This window comes from Oncorhynchus gorbuscha, linkage group LG10, assembly GCF_021184085.1.
Source record: "Oncorhynchus gorbuscha isolate QuinsamMale2020 ecotype Even-year linkage group LG10, OgorEven_v1.0, whole genome shotgun sequence".
NCBI classification, from domain to species: Eukaryota; Metazoa; Chordata; class Actinopteri; order Salmoniformes; family Salmonidae; genus Oncorhynchus; species Oncorhynchus gorbuscha.
In genome coordinates, this window is record NC_060182.1 from 42,075,263 (window position 1) to 42,089,958 (window position 14,696).

Below are 14,696 nucleotides of genomic sequence, written 5' to 3' on the forward strand. Positions count from 1 at the left end.
ATAGAAAGCCGACTCTAGATTTGGTTTTCGATTGGAGATGTTTGATATGAGTCTGGAAGGAGAGTTTATAGTCTAGTAAAGTCTAGCCAGACACCTAGGTACTTATAGATGTCGACATATTCAAGGTCGGAACCATCCAGGGTGTTGTTACAAACAGAAACCTGCTGTAATGGCGTCTTTTCAGCCAATTTATCCTGTTGTACAGATGAAGTGGGAAGTTTACATAGACCTTAGCCAAATACATTTACAGTTCCTGACATTTAATCCGAGTAAAAAGTCCCTGTCTTAGGTCAGTTGGGATCACCACTTTATTTTGAGAATGTGAAATGTCAGAATAATAGTAGAGAGAGTGATTTATTTCAGCTTTTATTACTTTCATCACATTCCCAGTGGGTCAGAAGTTTACATACACTCAATTAGTATTTGGTAACATTGCCTTTAAATTGTTTAACTTGGGACAAACTTTTCAGGTAGCCTTCCACAAGCTTATTGTGGGTGAATTTTGGCCCATTCCTCCTGACAGAGCTAGTGAAACTGGGTCAGGTTTGAAGGCCTCCTTGCTCACACACGCTTTTTCAGTTCTGCCCAGAGATTTTCTATAGCATTGAGGTCAGGGCTTTGTGATGGCCAATCCAATACCTTGAATTTGTTGTTCTTAAGCCATTTTGCCACAGCTTTGGAAGTATGCTTGGGGTCATTGTCCATTTGGAAGACCCATTTGCGACCAAGCTTAACTTCCGGGCTGATCCACATAATTTTATTGCCTCATGATGCCATCTATTTTGTGAAGTGTACCAGCCCCTCCTGCAGAAAAGCACCCCCACAACATGATGCTGACACCCCCGTGCTTCACGGTTGGGATGGTGTTCCTCGGCTTGCAAACCTCCCCCTTTTTCCTCCAAACATAACAATGGTCATTATGGCCAAACAGTTTTATTTTTGTTTCATCAGACCAGAGGACATTTCTCCAAAAAGTACGATCTTTGTGCAGTTGCAAACCACCGTCTAGCTTTTTTATGGCGGTTTTGGAGCAGTGGCTTCTTCTTTGCTGAGCGTCCTTTCAGGTTATGTCAATATAGGACTCGTTTACTGTGGATATAGATACTTTGTACCTGTTTCCTCCAGCATCTTCACAAAGTCCTTTGCTGTTGTTCTGGGATTGATTTGCACTTTGATTTGCACCAAAGTACGTTCATCTCTAGGAGACCTCATCCTTCCTGAGCAGTATGACGGCTGCGTGGTCCCATGGTGTTTACACTTGCAAACTATTGTTTGTACAGATGAACGTGGTACCTTCAGGCATTTGGAAATTGTTCCCAAGGATGAACCTGACTTGTGGAGGTCTACAATTTTTTCTGAGGTCTTGGCTGATTTCTTTTGATTTCCCCATGATGTTAAGCAAGAGGCACTGAGTTTGAAGGTAGGCCTTTAAATACACCCACAGGTACACCTCCAATTTACTCAAATTATGTCAATTAGCCTATCAGAAGCTGCTAAAGACATTACATCATTTTCTGTAATTTTCCAAGCTGTGTAAAAGCACAGTCAACTTAGTGTATGTAAACTTCTGACCCTGTGGAATTGTGATCCAGTGTAATAAGTGAAATAATCTGTCTGTAAATAATTATTGTAACAATTACTTGTGTCATGTACAAAGTAGATGTCCTAACCGACTTGCCAAAACTATAGTTTGTTCACAAGAAATTTGTGGAGTGGTTGAAAAACAAGTTTTAATGATTCCAATCTAAGTTTATGTAAACTTCCGACTTCAACTGTATATTGGGCCTCTAAGGCAGCAGCCTCTGTAACTAGATGAATGCTGGTTTGTTTAGTATAGCTTAACCAAAACATTTGGCATAAGAACGTATGCTACTCAAAGCATTTGAGCACGTGGATCTGATAAACAGAGAGCTAGATCTCTTCATGGCCATATAATAGAATAGGATGGACATTTGTCTACGTCATCACCATACATAAATTATTAAAAAACATCAGACTAATCCAAACATACCTTTTTACTGCGCTTTCTGACTCACTGACCAGTGTTAAGACAAGGACTCTTCTGAAGACTTTAGGAAAAGGCAGCAGCACAAAGGCAGCTCTATGAGGACACTCTCATCCTGTCCAGTGTTAGTGGGGACCTCCTGCTCTTCACTCCTAGAGTTAGAACATGTTATGTAGGTGTCACTCCAAAATATTACAGTACACAATACAGATTTAAAAAGCACATTGTGGACACTGTAAGGCAGCCATAGTGTGCAATCATAGTACATCATGTCACTGGTATCACCTATCATACATTAGATTACCTATACACCATTGGTATCCTATGAAATAAACAGTTACTTCTCAGTTAACAGGCAAACAATAAAAGCCTGATAAGATATGTGAATTACAAACTATTAAATCATTTCATGTCAATTTGACCAGAACTTGATACAGGTTGAAATTGATGTAAGGATTTGAGATGGGGGAATGTTGAGTTTAGCAAGAACTTTCTGGGATTACATAATTATTCAGATATCCAAATTAACTTCTCAAACCACAAACAGCTTAAATAGACACACACACACACACACACGCCACCGCGCACGTGAGCAAGTGCACACACACACAATGCATGCATGAGCACATACACACGCACACACACACATACACACACACACACACACTGCTGGATTACTGTTGTGTTATGATGGGAGACAGAGCTTTAATACAGGTTTTCTTTATCACTTTGGTGTCATTTTCACAAGTATGTGCTACAACTCTAAGCACAAAAATCTGAACAGATCATCGAAATGGCTCATGTTTCAAAACACTAAGCACATTTGCAATTGACTGAAGACAACAAAAACAAATACAAACTACATACACTACCATTTAAAAGTGTGGGGTCACTTAGAAATGTCCTTGCTTTTGAAAGAAAAGCTAATTTTTTGTCCATTAAAATAACATAAACTCTGGGATGCTGGCCTTCTATGCAGAGTTGCAAAGAAAAAGCCATATCACAGACTGGCCAATAAAAAGAAAAGATTAAGATGGGCAAAATAACACAGACACCGAACAGAGGAACTCTGCCTAGAAGGCCAGCATCCCAGAGTCGCCTCTTCACTGTTAATGTTGAGACTGGTGTTTTGTGGGTACTATTTAATGAAGCTGCCAGTTGAGGACTTGTGAAGCATCTGTTTCTCAAACTAGACACACTTAATGTACCTCTCCTCTTGCTCAGTTGTGCACCAGGGCCTCCCAGTCCTCTTTCTATTCTGGTTAGAGCCATGTTTGCGCTGTTCTGTGAAGGGAGTAGTACACAGCGCTGTGCGAGATCTTCAGTTTCTTGGCAATCTCTTGCATGGAATAGCCTTCATTTCTCAGAACGAGAACAGACGGACGCGTTTCAAAAGAAAGGTCTTCGTTTCTGGCCATTTTGAGCCTGTAAATCGAACACACAAACGCTGATGCTCCAGATACTCAACTGGTCTAAATAAGGCCCGTTTTATTGCCCTTTAATCAGCACAACAGTTTTCAGCTGTGCTATCATAATTTAAAAAGTGCTTTCTAATTATCAATTAGCCTTTTAAAATGATAAACTTGGATTAGCTAACACAACATGCCATTGGAACACAGGAGTGATGGTTGCTGTTAATGGGCCTCTGTAAGCCTATGTAGATATTCCATAAAGAAATCTGCTGTTTCCAGCTACAATAGTCATTTACAACATTAACAATGTCTACACTGTATTTATTTTAACAGACCAAAAATGTATGTTCTCTTTCAAAAACAAGGACATTTCTAAGTGACCCCAAACTTTTGAACTGTAGTGTACATAAGTGTTATCAGTTTAGAGTTGAAACCGTTTAAAATGCAGGCCCCAATCCCACCCCTCTGGAAATGTCTTTCTCAAATCAAAGGATCCAAATCACATTCTGTGCATGTGTTATAAACACACACGTGTCTCACGTTTCTCTCTTTACTCACCCTCTTCTGAACCCTCAAACAATTTGGTCGATAGGATGATGTAGCCTATCTCTCTGCCTCAAATTTCAGAACAGCTGCGATTTGAACGAAGGTTCCAAAAAGTGCAAATGTAAAGTATTCAGACCACTTGACTTTTTCAAAACATTTTTACATTACAGCCTTGTTCTGAAACGGATTAAATTATTTTATCAATCTACACACAATAACCCATAATGAGAAAGCAAAAACAGTTTTTTAGAAATGTATTAAAAATAAAAAACAGAAATACCCTATTTACATAAGTATTCAGACCTTTTACTATTAGAATCGAAAATGAGCTCAGGTGCATCATGTTTCCATTGATCATCCTTGAGATGTTTCACAACTTGATTGCTGTACACCTGTGATAAATTCAATTGATTGGACATGATTTGGAAAGGCTCACACCTGTCTATATAAGGTCCCACAGTTGACAGTGCAGGTCAGAGCAAAAACCAAGCCATGAAGTCAAAGGAATTGTCCGTAGAGCTCCGAGACAGGATTTTGTCAAGGATCAGATCTGGGGAAGGGTACCAAAACATTTTTTCAGCATTGAAAGTCCCCAAGAACACAGCAGCCTCCATCATTCTTAAATGGATGAAGTTTGGAACCACCAAGACTCTTCCTAGAGCTGGCCGCCCGGCTAAACTGAGCAATCGCCCGGTCAAACTGAGCAATCAGGCATTTATGGTAGAGTGGCCAGACAGAAGCCACTCCTCAATAAAAGGCACGACAGCCCGCTTGGAGTTTGCCAAAAGGCACCTACAGGACTCAAGCTTCTCTGGTCTGATGAAACCAAGATTGAACTCTTTGGCCTGAATGCCAAGCGTCACTGTGCCGTGGTAAGGTCGGACCCAGGTGCAGAGAAGAGACCAGACGAGGAATCAGTGGTTAAGGATAAACATATTACTTTACAGAGAAAAAGTAGCCACAGGATCACAGTACACTTGAGAAAAAACCCCACTAAGTCTTCAAAACCTCACTCAGGAAACAAACACACACGGTAAACATTTCAAGCTTCTGCAAAGGACAACAGAAAACATACCTCTTTTAACAGAGAAACCATAATGAGTAAATTGGACACACCTGAGTGTGTAATGTCTCTAGGACGGTCTCCGCCCACTGGTGACAGGTGGAACCATGACAGTCATGTCTGGCGGAAACCTGGCACCATCCCTACGGTGAAGCATGGTGGTGGCAGCATCATGCTGTGGGGATGTTTTTCAGTGGCAGGGAGACTGGGAGACTAGTCAAGATCGAGGGAAAGACGAACGGAGCAAAGTACAAAGAGATCCTTGATGAAAACCTGCTACAGAGCTCTCAGGACTTTAGACTGGGGCAAAGGTTCACCTTCCAACAGGACATTGATCTTAAGCACACAGCCAAGACAACACAGGAGTGGCTTCGGGACAAGTCTCTGAATGTCCTTGAGTGGCCCAGCCAGAGCTCGGAATTGAACTCGATCAAACATCTCTGGTGAGACCTGTGCAGCAACAGTCCCCATCCAACCTGACAGAGCTTTAGAGGATATGCAGCGAAGACTGGGAGAGACTCCCCTAATACAGCAGTGCTAGGCTTGTAGTGTTATACCCCAAAACAACTCAAGGCTGTAATCAGTGGAAGTTCTAGCTTGTATGGCTCCCTGGGCAACCCCCCCATGTCACCTATACCTAAATTTGAATACTTATGTAAATGTCAATGGGTCTGAATGCTTTCTGAATGCACTGTGTAGCCAGCAGTCTGCCTCCTGTTTAGCCAATGTTCGCAATGATGATGAAAAAATAACAGTAAATCGCTATTGACTGACTGTCTGTGTCTTGCTTGTTTGATATGCTGTGTAGGCTACATATAGCTTGCCTAAATAGCTGCATGTCACTCCCCTCCAGAAAAATAACATTAAATTACTTTTCAACCTTTAAGAAAAATATAGTTTACTTAACTAAAGTTACAGTTCGATATTTCCAAACAACCTCGTGAAAAAAAATAATATCTAAATCTGAAATGTCATAGGCTACAAATGACAAGAACAGATCACTCTGTAGTCAAATGGTAACAGAATGTGTGATTTAGCCTATTAAAGAAAAAAAAGTGAGATTCGGCACACAAAAAGTGTTTCTTGTCAGAATTAGGCAGGTCTGATGCCAGAAAAGAAGGACATTCTTGCCTACTTTACCCATATGTCATTTTAGTTTTGACAAAAAGTAGTTTGTAAGTCCACTAGTTAGCTACACCACTACATGGCAAAAAAAAAGTAATTAACTACATAAAACACTACCAAGATTTGAATGTACACTACCGTTCAAAAGTTTGGGGTCACTTAGCAGAGTTGCAAAGAAAAAGCCATATTTCAGACTGGCCAATAAAAAGATTAAGATGGGCAAAAGAAGGCCAGCATCCTGGAGGCGCCTCTTCACTGATGACGTTGAGACTGGTGTTTGCGGGTTCTATTTAATGAAGCTGCCAGTTGAGGACTTGCTGTTTCTCAAACTAGTCACTCTAATGTACTTGTCCACTTGCTCAGTTGTGCATCAGGGCCTTCCAATCCTCTTTCTATTCTGGTTAGAGACAGTTTGCTCTGTTCTGTGAAGGGAGTAGTACACAGCGTTGTACGAGATCTTCAGCTTCTTGGCAATTTAAGAATGTGTTCTTAACTGACTTGCCTGGTTAAATAAAGGTAAAATTAAAAATAAAATAAAAATTCTCACATGGAATAGCCTACATTTCTCAGAACAAAAATAGACTGACGAGTTTCAAAATAAATTACTTGTTTCTGGCCATTTTGAGCCTGTAATCGAACCTAGAAATACTGATGCTCCAGATACTCAACTATTCTAAAGAAGGACAGTTTTATTGCTTCTTTAATCAGCTCAACAGTTTTCAGTTGTGCTAACATAATTGCAAAATGGTTTTCTAATGATCAATTAGCCTTTTAAAATAAGATTAGCTAACTCAAAGCGCAATTGGAACACAGGAGTGATGGTTGCTGATAATGGGCCTCTGTACGCCTATGGAGATGTTCCATAAATAATCAGCCGTTTCCAGCTACAATAGTAATTTACAACATTAACAATGTCTACACTGTATTTCTGATCAATTTGATGTTATTTTAATGGACAATAAATGTGATTGTCTTTCAAAAACAAGGACATTTCTAAGTGACCCCAAACTTTTAAACAGTATTTGTGTTTATAGTTGGAACTACCACCAAGCTACTGCAAAATTAAAAGTTATATAAATTACTAGTTGAACTGCATGTAGTTCACTACTCCCCAATCCCCAACACTAGAATTAGGCTAGTGAATCATGCATGTGCAGAAATCTCTGTGTTTTTACCAATGGCAAATCCAGAACCTGATAAATGTGCCAAAGTGATTTTAGAACAATGTCATGTGACCTCCCACTGCAGGATAAAACAAAGTTAGCTATGTCTGAACCTGCACCAAGCATTATTGCTCAATGAGTATGTGTGCAATGTGCTCGAGTTCTTGGATTTCTAAGCAAAGGATCTGTGATAGGACGATGACTCAAAGGCAAATTTAAGTTCCCAGAAACGTCTAAATCTGGACCTCGGCCTAACGATGATACAACAAGGTTGTTTCTCCTTATCAACCATTTTTGGTGTATCCCTGAGGTAGCCCAACTGTCAATGGTGTATAAGTCAGGTATGGCATTGAAGTATGCATGCAACACACAAGGTTTACAAAGATACTGTACATACCAGTTGGGGTACTATCACTCAAATTGGTCTCATATTGGAAACTTTGGTCCAAAACATATCACTTTGTCAAACTGAAAATGGCTAATATGACATCCCCCCCTCATTCCAGACAGCAACCCATATAGGTAGTAGGTGTAAACCTACATTCTAACAAATGGTTCCTTCAGTCTAAAAATGTCCTTCCTGTTCATCATGTTAAGTGTGTCTACCGCAAATGTTAAGCTTGCACTTTTAATATTTTATTATAAAATGATTGACATTGTTATTTATGTACTGTTTCCGAGTGGTAACTATCCCAACATTGGGATATGCATAGGTTCTTATTAATGTATTAATATAAGCCATTCAGCAGATGCTTTTCTCCAAAGCAATTTACAGTCATGCGTTCATACCAGAATGGTATCAAACCCAGAATGAATGGTGGATTGGCCACTGTGGGTGACAATCCAGCACTTGTGGAAAGAGGAAATTAGGAATAAATGTATAATTATTTAACTACAAGTAGATGTGAAGTGAAATAGCTGTAAGTAGCAGTGGAAGTATTATTTGTTTGTTAGTTGACTTCAATTAGGATAGCAGGGTTGTGTTTGAGACCACTTAAAGCGAGAATGATTCAAGATCAAGACCGGGGCGAATCGAGAACAGGTCAAGACCAAGACCGGAGGGGGTGAGACCGGCTCAAGACCAATACCGGGACGGGGGCGAGAGGTTCGAGACAGAGTCAAGACAAAGACCAGAAAAATGTGAGTCCAATGCAAGACCATGACTGTAATTTTGTCAAATCATCAACATAATAAAAGTTCAAAATGTCCAATATTTCTGTATTCATATTTCAGAAGAACAGACTGTATGGACATTTATTCTTTACACATTCAGAATGGCAAAAAAATGCATGCAGAGTGCAAATAGAGCCACTCTACACATTTGTACTAACCCAAAGACAGTGGGGAACAATGAGGGCCATCTATGCTTTCAGAGAAAGGCTAAGGATTTATAAAATGATTATTATTATATTATTCTTTTTAATTATGTTCTGATTCAATCTTTTCAGTTTTTGTTAGAAAAGAAATGGTTAGCAAAAAGATCCAATCAGGATTTTTCTTTGGTGTCTCAGCTAGCTAAGTCTGTCATTGGCTAGGCCATCAGAAGCTTGATTGAAGGCATCTGCCATTCAACTGTATTAGTCCCACATTTTGGAGTGACAGTGGAATCAACCAATTACATTGACTTGTAATGGGTGGGACCGTTTTTACGAAAACATGGAAACTTCTGCCTTTTCGAAGGCCAAAGGGTCACTGTGCAATAGCTAGCAGTAGTTTTCCCATGGTCTAGCTAGCTAGCTTTTGTTGTAAGCTAGTTTGCAGCAGCTGCACCAGGTGTTATGGAAGAGGACGTTGTTGCTAATTTGTTAGCTTCTCCCTTTTCAAGAATAACTTTCAACAAGAAGTTTCAAATTTTCATCATGTGGTGAGTGGAACTGTGTTAATTATTGCAACAATGCTGTTGTTAGCCATCGCTTTGAAAATAACTTGTGTGTGAAACATTGTTGCATTTAAACTTTACATCACCTTTGGTGCAAAACGTGAAATGTTTTTGCAATGGGAAGTAATAGTTGTAAATTTAGATAGGCTAAGAATTTCCCAAATGTTTGTGTTTTTGTATTCTTATGATTGGGACCTAATGGCTTATTATCTCAGACTGATAGGACTGCTGTCTTTCCATTGGCCCTATGCAGTAGTGTAGTGGTGCCTGGAGTGTGAAAAATCCTAGATTTTCCTCTAGATTTTTCAGATTTTCACTGTCGAAATCACACGTTTTAAAATAAAATACAAAGAATGACAGAAATGTGATGTTCTAAGTCCACAACAACGCTTAAACCACATCATGAGACCATTTTTGAGGTCTTGGAAAAATTGAAAAATATATTTTTGGAGTGTGTAGTTGCCCTTTAATTCTTTCCTACCTACCAGCTACTGATGTCATTATTCTGTGAGCTGCTCCATGTGACAACCAGCTGAATGCTGCATGCTCTTGCTGCCTGCAGATTATATTCTGCTGAAACTAGGCTATGTGTGCTGCACGGATGTGAATATATTTCACATGCTTTGTAATTGGGTAGGTTACTTCGTGCATGATTTATCTATTGTACTACATAATGAATAAGTCGTATACCTCCACTAAACTACTTTGATATGTAACAGAAGGGATTAAGAAGTGAGTATATAGGCAATGCCCACTGAAAAACAAAGTAGGTATACGGCTTATACCTGCGTATAGCTTCTACTACACCACTGGCCTTTTGTGATTTACAAAAAGTGCCCTCTCCTACATGAGTGCGCTGGTATTACGGTTGCTGTCCTTTCAGCATCAAGAGCCTGTCAGACACTGAAGGCCTATGTCCTATAGGTTTGATACTGTGCAAACATGTCTATAAAGGGAATAAAATAAAGCCTGTTAATATTACCTTCTGTCATCCCTTACTAATAGTGAGATTGCAAATGTCAAACAATTTCCTCCACTCTTCCCTACCAGCGAGTCAAAGAAATTCTGACAAAGTTTGAGGATTTAAAAAAAATTAAAGGACAGTAATGTTACTATTAAAGTAGGAATCCAAGGTTTCAATAGGCGATAAGATAATATTGCTTCAAGAAAAGGGTGTACATATTTTGCCTGGCGAATGAATGAATGAATGAAGCCGATACACTACATCACCAAAAGTATGTGGACACCTGCTCATCGAACATCTCATTCCAAATCATGGGCATTAATATGGAGTTGGTACACTCTTTGCCGCTATAGCAGCCTTCACGCTTCTGGGAAGGCTATCCACTAGATGTTGGAGCTTTGCAACGGGGACTTTCTTCCATTCAGCCACAAGAGCATTAGTGAGGTTGGGCACTGATGTTGGGCGATTAGGCCTGGCTCAAGGTCGGCCTTCCAATTCATCCCAAACATGTTCATTGGGGTTGAGGACAGGGCTCTGTGCAGGCAAGTCATGGTCTTCCAAGCCGATCTCGACAAACCCTTTCTGTGTGGACCTCGCTTTGTGCATGGGGGCATTGTCATGCTGAAACAGGAAAGGGCATTCCCCAAACTTTTTCCACAAAGTTGGACACACAGAATCATCTAGAATGTCATTGTATGCTGTAGTGTTAATATTTGTCTTCACTGAAACTAAGGGCCCTACCTGAACCATGAAAAACTGTGCCAGACCATTATTCCTCCTTCACCAAACTTTACAGTTGGCACTATGCATCGGGGCAGGTAGCGTTCTCCTGGCATCCGTCAAACTCAGATTCGTCCATCCAACTGCCAGATGGTGAAATGTGATTCATCACTCCAGAGAACACATTTCCACTGCTCCAGTGTCCAATGGCGGCGAGCTTTACACCCCTTTAGTCGACACTTGGCATTGCGCATGGGGATCTTAGGCTTGAGTGCAAATGCTTGGCCATGGAAAACCACTTCATGAAGCTCCCAACGAACAGTTCTTGTGCTGACGTTGCTACCAGAGGCAGTTTGGAACCCGGTAGTGAGTGTTGCAACTGAGAACAAGATTATTTTTACGCGCTACGTGCTTCAGCATTTGGCGGTCCCGTTCTGTGAGCTTGTGTGGCCTACCACTTCGCGGCTGAGCCGTTGTTTCTCCTAGACGTTTCCGCTTCACACTAGCAGCGCAGATATTTGATGAACTGACTTGCTGTCAAGGTAGCATCCTATGACGGCGCCACGTTGTAAGTCACTGAGCTCTTCAGTAAGAACATTCTACTGCCAATGTTTTTCCATGGAGACTGCATGTCTGTCTGCTCGATTTTAGACGCATGTCAGCAGTGGGTGTGGCTGAAATAGCCAAATCCACAATTTTGAAGGGATGTCCACATACAGTTGAAGTCGGAGGTTTACATACACCTTAGCCAAATACATTTAAACTCAGTTTTTCACAATTCCTGACATTTCATCTGTCTTAGGTCAGTTAGGATCACCACTTTATTTTAAAAATGTGAAATGTCGGAATAATAGTAGAGAGAACGATTTATTTCAGCTTTTATTTATTTCATCACATTCCCAGTGGGTCAGAAGTTTACATACGCTCAATTAGTATTTGGTAGCATTGCCTTTACATTGTTTAACTTGGGTCAAACGTTTCGGGTAGCCTGCCACAAGCTTTCCACAGTAATTTGGGTGAATTTTGGCCCATTCCTCCTGACAGAGCTGGTGTAACTGAGTCAGGTTTGTAGGCCTCCTTGCTCACACACACTTTTTCAGTTTTGCCCACAAACCTTTTATAGGATTGAGGTCATGGTTTTGTGATGGCCATTCCAATACCTTGACTTTCTTGTCCTTAAGCCATTTTGCCACAACTTTGGAAGTATGCTTGGGGTCACTGTCCATTTGGAAGACCCATTTGCGACCAAGCTTTAACTTCCTGACTGATGTCTTGAGATGTTGCTTCAATATATCCACTTAATTTTATTTCCTCATGATGCCATCTATTTTGTGAAGTGCAGCAGCCCCTCCTGCAGCAAAGCACCTCCACAACATGATGCTGCCACCCCCGTGCTTCACGGTTGGGATGGTGTTCTTCGGTTTGCAAGCCTCCCCCTTTTTCCTCCAAACATAACGATGGTCATTATGGCCAAACAGTTCAATTTTCGTTTCATCAGACCAGAGGACATTTCTTCAAAAAGTCTGACTTTTTGGGGGCAGTTCTCGAGCAGTGGCTTCTTACTTGCTGAGCAACGTTTCAAGTTATGTCGATATAGGACTCGTTTTACTGTGGATATAGATACTTTTGTACCTGTTTCCTACAGTATCTTCACAAGGTCCTTTGCTGTTGTTCTGGGATTGATTTGCACTTTTTGCACCAAAGTACGTTCATCTCTAGGAGACAGAATGTGTCTCCTTCCTGAGCCGTATGAAGGCTGCATGGTCCCATGGTGTATACATGCATACTATTGTTTGTACAGATGAACGTGGAGCTTTCAGGCGTTTGGAAATTGCTCCCAAGGATGAACCAGACTTGTGGAGGTCTACCATTTTCTTCTGAGGTCTTGGCTGATTTCTTTTGATTTCTCATGATGTCAAGCAAAGAGGCACTGAGATTGAAGGTAGGCCTTGAAATACATCCACAGATACACCTCCAATTGACTAAAATGATGTCTTTCAGCCTATCAGAAACTTCTAAAGCCATGACATCATTTTATGGGATTTTCCAAGTTGTTTCAAGGCAGTCAACTTAGTATATGTAAACTTCTGACCAACTGGAATTGTGATACGATGAATTATAAGTGAAATAATCTGTCTGTAAACAATTGTTCGAAAAATGACTTGTGTCATGCACAAAGTCGATGTCCTAACCAACTTGCCAAAACTATAGTTTGTTAACAAGAAATTTTTGGCTGAATAACAAGTTTTAATGACTCCAACTCTGAACTTCCTACTTCAACTGTACTTTTGTATATACAGTGTAATTATTAGTTTTTTACTCCGCTGGTCTCGGGAAGAAATTACGAATCCTCACTGTCCAAGACCAAGTAAAAATGTATCCGACATTGATACAAGACAGAGACTTTCAAAGTATGGTCTCGAGACCAAACAACACTGGATGGTAAGAGAAATTATTTTTTACATGCATAAATTCATTCAATAAAATGGGGGGTTTCGAAAACCACACAATCAATAATGATTGTAGGTCTGATAACACGTGCAACTCAGACAACAACAACAGCAACCACTGGTGACACTTTACATTACAGTGGCCTAGGCTAATGTTGAATTATTCCAGTAAGTACAGTGTAGCTAGCCTTTGGTACTTACTTATTCTTACGCTGTACTTCTTACAGTTAAACTACTTAGGGTTAACAACCATATCATAATGGGTTAATAAGCCACAGTGATCATAACCATGATGATTTTAAATGAGTTAGACTACTGAAAATCACTAGTTTGAGAACTTCATTTCGGCCTAGAATAGCAGAACAGAGACAACTCAAGACATAAACAGAGTGAGGAAGGCCGACCTTGACAACTAACCTTTACGCATCTCTGAGTTTATTATGGTTTCCTGAATAATCATAGGTCTGCTTATGCATATTGACATAAATTATAATTCTATGACAGGGTTAGTAGTTGTTGTATTCTAAAAATATTTTATCTTATACATTGTTGACGAACTTCAACTGAAGGAAGCACTTTCGATTGCGCAGTGAACGCACCAACAACAGGCTGCCAAAACGATTAAAACTTGAATGTTTGATAAAAATCGATCTTCTGTGTAGTTAATGCATAATTTAACACCAATATGAGACATATTTAGGATATCAATAACTTACCGTTCACAAACTCAATAAAAGTCAGCTATAAACATTTCAAAAGAGTTTAGATAGAATTCCGTTCCGTTTCTTCTCTCCGTCTTCCCTCACTCATGTGGAGACAGCTGAATATGTATATCGTACAGTTGTAACGCCAATCCATCTACAACAGCATAGCTTGTTGACTATTAGGCTATTTCTTAAAAGTTTAGCAAAGGAAAATAAAAATGTCGCGGCCGAATAATGTTTTGGGGCAATGGGGTGAACGAGGAGGATAGGACTTCCCTGTTAGGCATAACGCAATAAACGCATTTAATAATGTAGTCTACGGAAGTGATCGTGGATCACGTTTATAAGGGGGAAGGCTATAACGTTTATAAGGGGGAAGGGAATACAAAAAATACATAGCAGGGTAGCCTGCTTATGTAACAACATTTTCATGGTATCAATAACATTTGCTTTGTATTCACATGTTTTTAAAAACAAATTTAACACAAATTAGTGAGTTGTTTATGTTTCGTTTTGCTCTAAATTGTGCAAGAAACCATCCCCTTCTTATAAAAGATATATGGAGTTCTTATGTATTATTATACGGATATATGGCCTATAATATTTCAATAATACCAATCCACTTCTACATATATTCAAACTAAGGGTCCTACAAAAATGGTATA

General features: G+C 39.9%; 1 protein-coding gene across 2 annotated transcripts in view; it reads right to left on the reverse strand.

Annotated features, from left to right (window-relative positions):
• The window catches only part of stat6 (signal transducer and activator of transcription 6, interleukin-4 induced), a 54,038-nt gene extending 39,677 nt beyond the window's left edge, over positions 1-14,361 (reverse strand). Inside the window, exons 1-2 of one of the 2 annotated variants that reach the window (XM_046366159.1) lie at positions 14,044-14,361; positions 2,012-2,157 (exon numbers count right to left, since the gene is read on the reverse strand). The gene's annotated coding sequence lies outside the window, so the exon portion shown is untranslated. The remainder of the gene's footprint in view (positions 1-2,011; positions 2,158-14,043) is intronic. The other variant, XM_046366160.1, reaches the window with a different exon arrangement.
• Between the last annotated feature and the right edge of the window lie 335 nt (positions 14,362-14,696).